Source organism: Apium graveolens, chromosome 9, assembly GCF_009905375.1.
Source record: "Apium graveolens cultivar Ventura chromosome 9, ASM990537v1, whole genome shotgun sequence".
NCBI lineage: Eukaryota > Viridiplantae > Streptophyta > Magnoliopsida > Apiales > Apiaceae > Apium > Apium graveolens.
Window position 1 is genome coordinate 17,224,289 of NC_133655.1, and position 8,587 is coordinate 17,232,875.

An 8,587-nucleotide genomic window follows, 5' to 3' on the forward strand; every position below is an offset into this window, starting at 1 on the left:
CAATCATCTGGATAGTATACTGGCTGGTACGGTCTAGGTGCGATGGCATCTCATCAAGCTTAGTATTATCGTACTGAACCAAGGTCTCAAGTCTTGTAGTCATCTGCTCCTTAGGCTTTCCTCCATAATTTCGGCTGTCCGGATACACGTTCTTCAATCGCTCTAACAGTCAATCGTACTTGCCCTGAAGCCTATCGAACTCACGCCTCAACTCAGCATACACGGAGAAAGCAATTGTGTCGGACGGTTCAGAGGATGAAGAGGAATGCGCCCTTTGCTGCCAAGCAATGCATAGATATATATATATATATATATATGAGAATTATTAGCAAATGACTCGAATAACCTATACCTACACTCTAATTTAATATTATAAATCTATATACATATATAACCTATTTGGGCTGTCCAGGGACTCTAAACCGTAGCTCTGATACCAAAACCTGTCACACCCCAACTTAACAATGGATATTATACAAATTAATACAATAGTTAACAAAAGGAAATAAATACATCCGGATCCAAGATCTTACAGTTTAGGGTTTGGAACAGCCCAATACTATTAACTATTACAACCTGATTTTTAATATCGAGTCCTCACAAAAAATGATCACTTATTCTACCTGAGCTCGAACATACGAATCGGCATCACAAGTCTTACGTGTTGTCTGCTTGAATCTAACCATATCTGCTAGCTGTAATATCAGGGTGAAAGCAAGTAATGATCCAAATGCTCAACAAGCACTATAATATACATAAACAAGAATGAAAGAATAACAATGGAAATGAAAGATTCAACAATATAGTATCAAGAGATAAACTTTCAGGGTGATGGCATCTTTTCTGGTAACAAAACAATTAAAAACCATTTCTTTATCAAAAACCATTTTATGACGCTACGGATTACAGCCGGTGATCAGCCGCGAAGTAATCCCGAACCTCGCTGGGTTCTAGAACATTAATGGGATCCCTAGGCAACCTTTAAGCCTGCAAATTAAGAGCGGAAAGGACTTGCGTCTCAATCCTGATCCACTATTTAAAGAAAATATTTTTCCCCCTTTGGGACTAAAAATCCACTTTTTAACTTTTTTATTTTAAAAATATATTTGATGCCAAGTGATGGTTAAACTATTAAACAATGAACATCTTTATCAAGGGTTCTAGATCAACTATAAAGCCATGATCAACTAGACTAATACCTTATCAAAAGGAATCGCAAAGTTTCTATTCACAAGGAATCTGACAATGAGGTTTCATAGGGTTGTTGGATAGTATAAAGGAACTAAGTCAAACTGGGTTCAAGTTAATGGTTCTAGATAAGACATAGGTATTAAAATATAAAGAAGGTGAGCATCAGTTCAAAGTATAACAGGGTATCATGTTTTAGGGGTAAGAATAGGGTTATCAAGCAATCATGAACGACTTTAAGAAACAACTGACTTTTAGGTATCAAGATAAGGTTACTGAGTATAACTTGCACAGGGTTCAACATCATAATTACTTTGGTATATTAGCATGGTATGACTTTTGATTTAGTTGCATAGAAATCTTCAAGTAAAGTTAAACTACTTGCAATAAATACTTGAGGGTTCATGGCACTTGCATATAATATGAAAGATAGATTTGAAACCACTTGGTTCATATATATCAAGGTGAATTAGAATACTCACATCATATATAAGAACTGGGTTATCACACACTTGCAGTGTAATCAAAAAGGTATGTTGAAAGACTTACCTTGAGAAAGGCTTGACTAGACTGGCAGGTGGGAGCAACTGGAGCTTCACTCGACTTTAATGGCAAGTTTACCCTCGTCTCGAGATCCTACACAAAAATAATAATAACCTCATTATAATATATACTCACTAACTCAACCTAATTATAAACCAAAATTACGCACATTGGCACTTAGGTCTATATACACATACACGCTTATAATTACCTTATAAGCATAATAGTTCACATAGCCACATATGTTCACATAACACATTTAAGTACATAATAATATATCCACACACACGATATTGCATCACTAGGCTTGGATGATCTCACTCCACTTACTCGTGACACTTAGTCATGTTAAACTAGCTAAAACTCTTAATATCGACCTCATAACTCGAAGTGCCTTTTCTAAACCATCAAGTTCTTATGGATCCTGACTTAGGCCTTACACTCTAATGACCTCATACTATCTTATAACTATGATGGTCAACCTAGGCCTCACTCATAAGTGCCCTAAAACTAAAGGTTAAATGATTATGCTCAATATAGGGATTTCAGGATGACACCAATGGGTTTTTGAGTACAATTGACACCCTTAAACTTCAAGTTTACCTCCCAAACCTTTACCCTAGACTCTTCTGATCATAAGACAACTCCCAAACTTGGTGGGGCTCAGGGGCCTAGCTTGGGCCTACCTGGGCCTGAGCTTAAAGTCCAATGTTCCCCTGTATTCTGGACAGAAAAGTGTCTTGATTTGCACAAACTTATGACACATGATTCTAACTCAATTACTATGAACTATGGCTGTAAAAACTCCTATGACACTCCCTGTAACTATGGATAATCAATGCCTAATGAGGGTCTACCCATGACATGGTCAAAACTCCTCATTTCTAAGTTGTAACAAAACTGTCCCCTGCTGGACAGATTTAATGTTTTCACTCATGGACCTAACCAAGCAACCTACAAACCTCTAATAAACACCTGAAATCTAAAGTATATTCCTAGTGCTAGCTTCTGGTTACTTGGGCCTCAAAGTGCATTACCATGACAAGGTCAAATCTCACTCTAAACCTCGTGGAACCAAACTGAAATTCTGCAGATTCTAATGTACCCCTTTTGACCATGTTTCCCACTTGACAAACCAAACCAAACATCAACCAAAACTCAACCCAAACCCCAACCAAGGAAACCTACTGAACTAACACTCCCACACACAAAATTGGCTTTGTAGAGATCATCCTTACCTAAGGTGCAATATAGCAAAACAAGAGTTAATACAATATACCAATTACAAGTCATCTCATATTCGAAAGTAACACTTAAATCCTTCAAATATATATACGAATCAAAAACACATAACAAGGAGCATAAATCATATTTGATATCTTAACTCAACTGAAATTAGAGATTATTAACAAAAATCAAACCAAATGATCAAGAACTTTCTAAAATAATGAGTTGAATTTATGCATGCATGCTTTCGAATTTACAAGCCAAAAACAATATGGTTTCCAAAATAATTTTATAATAAAATCAACATGCAAGCCTAGCATTAACCATAACTATGTGATCACTTAGCATGCAAAGAGTTTTATCAAGTTTTTATTTCCAAAACCAAACTATTATGACATAAACATTCAAAAATCAACAAAGAAATAAAGAAACACCATTAAGAACCATTCATTCGGCCCCCTTATGGTCATGGCCGAATGAAATGGAAGGGAAATGACCATATAAGCAAGAGTTTCACTCTCATGACTTGTCATTGACCATTCCTTGTAGTTCTCTCAATAATACAACCTTAAATCCATAAGGATCAAGATTATATTTTGAGTTCTAGTTAAAACTATGACATGCAAGATCAAAACACAAACTTTTCACCCTAAACTCTTTAGATTATTAAAGAACAAGATATGGGGAGTGAGATTACTTAAACGGATGGGGGTGGGCTTCGGCTAAGGGAAAGGCCGAGAGGGGGGGTTTTGTCGAGAGAGAGAGTGGAGAGGGAGGAGAGAGTGAGGTGAGGGTGGAGTATGGAGTGAAGTGAGATGATTATAACATCTTGTACTTGATTTTTATTATTTTGATTTGGCTAAAAGAAGTGAGTGGAATTGAGAATTGACAAGAGTAACCTTCAAGCAAACTTGTGTTATTTTGCATGCAAGGATAATGTAGTAATTTGGCTAGTGAATTAATAGTTAGTGGGGTTGGAAATTCCAAGTTTAGCCTTAACTTGTGTTTGTGGGCAAAATGCATGCATGGGCAACTAAGTAATTTGTAAATTAAAAATCAACTAATATATATAAAACAATTTCTATAAATATAAATGCACCTCCATAAATCACAAAATATATGACATAAAATAGCTTATGATTTTAGAAATTTAATGATATAAAATTTGAAAATTTATTATTAAAAGATTTTTAAAATTGATTTTTCATATAAAATGAAGTACTTTTGATTATCGTTTAAAAATACTAAATGATAAGATTTTCCTTTCAAAAATTTTATATAAACTAATACATTAAACACTTAATTTATAGGCACTCAACATATAGATCATCCACATTTATAATTCCATGCAATTTAAATCTTAATTATAAACACACAATTATATATATAAGATTTAGAAATACCGGTCGTAACATTATCACCAACCAACTCTAGATCAAGATCAGTATAATCATCAGGATCTAACTCAGTGTTAGGATTTGACTTAATGTCGGGATTTGACTTATCATCAAAATTCGATAAATCATCAGGATTTACATCAATTCCTGACTTGAGTCTTTCTTCACCGGTTCATTAAGATTGTTGAAGTTGAGGTGAGAAAGATTTTTATGCCAGTTCTTACTTTCATCTACTGATGCTTTACTTATTAAACAAGTTTCAGGTCCATCAGTATTTGCATGAAGTTTGGCTTGATAGATATTTCCATGCATGTATCCTTTGGAAATACTTTCTTTGTGACTTTATGAACCACTTCACAGTGAGTATCATAAAATACAACATAAAATCCTCTATTAGTAATTTGACTGATGCTCAACAGATTGTGTTTCAATCCTTCTACCAGAGCTACATTAGAGATGATGACATTTCCAATGATTATATTGTCATATCCTAGTATTATTCCTATATTTCCATCACCATAGGAAACCATTGGGCCAACCTTCTCCTCATACTCTAACAACAAGTATTTATTTCCAGTCACATGTGTAGAATAACCTGTTGTACAAGACATGCATGTACAATAATAAGACTAAATCACATTGACAACCCTAAGATTTAGTTGTTTAATAATCAATTTTATATCATGTATTGTATTACTTGAATCTGTAAAATGGTTAGAAGATTAGACTGGAGGATTTTTCTGTGAACATATTCAAGATAAGGAATAAACTCTGGAAGAAGAACAAGCCATGATCATGCGTCACAGATCAAGTTATATTGAGAAGTCATTCGAGAAGTCCAAAATGACTTATAAAGAAGTCTTGGAGATATCAAAAAGTCAAATGAAGATGTAGAGAACTCGAGATATCGACAAGTCATTTTTGCATGTAAAGAACTCGGAGATATCGACAAGTCAAATAAAGATGTGAAGGATTGGAGATATCAACAAGTCAATTTCTCATTTAGAGATCTAAGAGATATTGATATGTAAAAATGTGTATGTAGAGATCTTAGAAATATCGACAAGTCATTTCTTTATATAGAGATCTCAGACATATCGACAAGTCATTTTACATGCATGGATCTAGAGACCTCAACAAGTCAAGTATACCTATAGAGAACTCAGAGATCTCGATAAGTCATTATACTTATCGAGATGTCACTTCTCTATAGAATAAACTGGAAATCTCAAAATACTTCTCAAATACAGAATGCAGACAAGTTCAAGATTCAAGATTATCACTCAACAAATAATCTATTCACTAAATTGAAAAGTCTAAAAAGTAGATGGAAGAATACAAGATCAAGGGCCAAGATTAACTGGACAAAGGATGGTCATAGACCTGTAAGATTCTGCACAAATTTGCTAAGTTAGAAATGGAATTAGAAAAAAGTTGGTTTAGAAAGTAGTTTAATACATTTTAGTGCAAGTCTTGTAAACCCGTGCTGCTAGTCTATAAAATATGTATTGGTCCTTAGTCCAATTGTAACAAAACAGATCTAGATTCTCATCAATATCATCCATGTCATCTTGGCTAGTACAATCATCATCTTCGACCATTAGTCATTTTCCCTTGCTCAAGTCAGATCTTCCTTCACAATCATGGATGTTTGCTGCAGCTTCAACCTTCAACTCTACCATCCTCTCTTTCTCAGCTACCAGTGCCACTGATCTACCTTTCTTTCTTCCTTTTTCTATCAATTCATCCTATTCCATTTCTAGATCATATATCTTTAGAAACCCATACAGTCTCTCAAGATTAAACTCCTTATACTCTTGTGAATTTCTAAGAGAGACTGTCATTGGCTTCCACTCTTTTCGTAAGGACCTTAGGAATTTCAGGTTAAAATCCTTGGTTTGATAGACCCTCCCATACAACTTTAAACCATTTAGTAGTTTTTGAAATCTACTAAAAATGTCACTCAATGACTCACCATCTTCAAAGTGAAAGTGTTCATATTGTTGTGTGAGAAGTTGCATCTTGTTTTCTCTAACTTGCTCAGTTCCTTCACATAGCACTTGAACAGTGTCCCAGACATCCTTAGCAGTTTTGTAGTCTATAACATTGTCAAACATGTCTTGATCCAGACCATTAAATAGAATGTTCATGGCCTTTTTATCTTTATGAATTACTTCAATGTTTTCATCAGTCCATTCTGACTTTAGCTTTGGGACAGTTTGCTCATTTTTAGTTGCATATTCAACATCATGTTGCAACCCTTCTAGGAACATGAGTTTCATTCTCTATGCACTTGACATAGCTTTTCTCTTGAGAGAGTAGATGAAGGTGTAACTTCACTTTCCAGTGATGATACTTGTCTTTGTCCAGAATTGGAATCTTCACACCAATGTACTTCCTGCTCATGTTATTTGATTGCTTTGATATTTAAACTTTTTGTATGTTAAGAGCTTGCTTTGATACTAATTTTTATTCCCTAATAATATAATAACAGAATTATAGAAAGGGGGGTTGAATGGAATTCCGGTTTCTTTTCACCTTTATGAAAAATTCTTTCTTAAATATACAAATATGGTTGAATATGCAAAAGCGCGGATTATAAATATAAAGTATTCAATCACATAAAGTAAATAAACAAAAGTTTAAAAACCTTTCTGGTGGATTTGTATTTCCACCAGAGATGTATATTGATTGAAGAATACTCTGTGATGCAAAGATGCACACTGCTTCTTACAAGTATTACAACTTAGAACTTGAGAGTACTAGAAGATACATCTTACAAAGAATCTCTATTTGATTTCTTGTGATTTATTTTTTAAATACTCTCTACCCTTGTTTTATATATCACCAAGTTACATGTGCAATAAGACAAAAATATATTCTATCAGCCAAGTCCAATTCACATATTTCTTCATTTCTCTGTCCAATGCAATCCAAGATCAGTCAACAAATGATCTATTCACTAGATTGAAAAGTCTACAAAGTAGTTAGAAGAATACAAGATCAAGGGTCAAGATTAACTGGACAAAGGATAGTCATAGACCTGCAAGATTCTGCACATATTTGCTAAGCTAGAAATGGAAATAGAAAAAGGTTTCTTTAGAAAGTAGTTTAGTACATTTTAGTGCAAGTCTTGTAAACCCATGTTGCTAGTCTATAAAGCATGTACTGGTCCTTAGTTCAGTTATAATAAAACAGATCTAGATATCTTGTATTCTCTCAAGGAAGAAGTTGAGTTCTTATTTTTTTAAGAACACAGAATTTGTAGCAAGACCAACTTAATTTAACACAAATTAAGTGAGTTTTGAAAATACTGTGCTTGTTGATTATTTCTATAAACACAATATCTCTGTAAACTCTAAAATGATTTGTTCACCTAAAATCCAATAAAGTTTAAAATGCTAAAAATTCAAGAAACACATTCACACCCCCCCCCCCACCCCCTTTTGTTTTGCATTCAATATCTAACATAACCAATATCCAGTACAAGCACATTCTTCTTGTTTCCCTGTAATCATAAATATGGTAATCAGTTATCATTTTTAAGAATCCACACTTGTTGGGTCCTTATGGAAATCTTATGTATTTTTGCAACAGAAAACTTCTTGTCAGTAATCGACCCATCAGGAATTGATCCATCGGGAATTGCTCCATCATGATTTGATCCATCGGGATTTGTCTTCATAGTTTTAACTCTATAAGATGTATGCACATTCAATTTAGCAGTTTTTTTAAAAGGACATTTTTATTGAACTTAGTTAAAAGATCATAATTATTGTGATACAAGCTATGATAATCTTTACATGTGTAAATAGAATGCCAAATGCTACCACGATAAATACAAGGGTTCTGTGGTTTGTAAAATATTGATCTACCACTAATATCAGTTTCAGGAATCTTAGTGACATTCTTTTTAGGCTTCTCATAATTAATATCAATATGATTAGTGTTACCACAATTGAAACAAGCTTTTCTAGGAGCATCAGGAATGTACTTATAATTTCTAGCCTTGTTTATTCCCTGTTTTCCATTTCTACCTCTCTTAGCACTAGATTGGTGAGTCCTAGCAGTTAGCTCACAAATTTTCTTTTCTAATTGATTCTTAGAAAGAAGTCCTATATTTTTTCTTTTCTTCTCTTTTATTTTAGGCTCTTTTTCCTTTTTATCAGACTTCTTAGAGGTAGAACCAACTTCATAAACAGACTTTACTCCATTTTCATCAGTCCTGACAA